This window comes from Vespa mandarinia, chromosome 2 (assembly GCF_050613455.1).
Source record: "Vespa mandarinia isolate Hongniang chromosome 2, ASM5061345v1, whole genome shotgun sequence".
Classification (NCBI taxonomy): Eukaryota; Metazoa; Arthropoda; class Insecta; order Hymenoptera; family Vespidae; genus Vespa; species Vespa mandarinia.
This window is the reverse complement of record NC_140811.1, coordinates 5,167,501-5,168,948: the sequence shown is the minus strand read 5'-3', so window position 1 is coordinate 5,168,948 and position 1,448 is coordinate 5,167,501.

The window sequence follows — 1,448 nt, the reverse complement described above, 5'->3', positions numbered from 1 at the left end:
ACAGAAAATTATCGATAGAAAATCATCATAGAAGAAAAAACGTTCGAGGTTTTATTTTTATTCTTAATTATTAAAAGAAAAAAAAAAAGGAAAGAAATAAAATGAAAAAGAAAAGGAAGAAAAACGAAGAAATCTCTGATCCATTTTCTTTAGGGCCAATAACATTTCGATACCATAGTATATAGTGATATTTGAACATAATCGGACGAAAAGATGTCAACGTAACCGATATTACGACGTATCATCAGGAAATGTAGTCAGTAGGAGAATTTCCACATAGTACGATTATCCTATCCGACTGTCACGGCGATCATTCCTAGGTACATAATCCGATTGGAGTTTGCCGATGACAGGAACGTTCTGCGGAGCGTGCGCGTACACAAGATGTGATTATCAGCGATGAGCATGTTTATTCAACGCATTGCTTCGTCATAGTTCGGTCAGCCGACGCAGGATTTCAAATCGTGACCATGTGATTTAATACTTTGATAATCTCCTTGACGTTGCATGCTTGATCCGAAGGGATCTTTCTTGCGTCAATGTAAATTCTCATTTTCTCGTTAATCTAATAATTTTCGTTTTCTTTTTTCTTTTTTTTTTTTTTATTTTATCTTTCAACACTATTCTACACAAAAATTTTCGTACAGATAACATATATATATATATGCATGTATGTATGTATATCGTAGACTCATAAATCAAGTTTGCCCTATATCGAGAGCAAAAGCGAGATAGAGAGAAAGTGAGAGAGAGAGAGAGAGAGAAAGAAAGAAACAAGAAAATTTTCCTTGGACCCTCGAATATCGGCACCGCGTGTATTCTACGTGTATTCTGTGCCACATAAAGTTCGAGCGAGGGTGAAAATTTATAGACACACGAACGGGTGCGGCTTTGAGAAGGCTATCGGAGATCGATAGAAACGCGTATCGTCATGATGCCGATGTCACATTGGAAGGGCGGCAAACGATTTTCCAGATGTACTTTCGATCTACTTTTTCGAATAAATAGATATATAGATAAACGAAAGAGAAAGATAGAGGAGTATTGAAACGCAACGGAGTGTGTTTCAAAACTATCCTTGACAAAAAAAAAAAGAAAAAAAACAAAAGAAAAAAGAAAGAAAAAAAGTAGATAATAAAAGAAGAAAAAAACAAAAGAAAAAAAAGTAAAGTTAAAAGCAGACCTTGCATTTTATCAGCTAAAACGAATCTCGCCGTGTTGAAGGTAGCACCGCCATTTTATCGATGCCGACGAATGTCAGATGCTCGTCGCTCCAAGTTCATGGCCCGTTAAAGATACATACGTGTACTTTACACGAGAAAAAGAAAAAGCAAGAAGAGGTGGAGGAGTAGAACGAGAAAGAGGAGAAGGAGGAGGAAGAGGAGGAGGAAGAGGAGATTACGACGTATAAAGAAGCAGCAATGTCGACGAGTCTGCAACATTTTTTG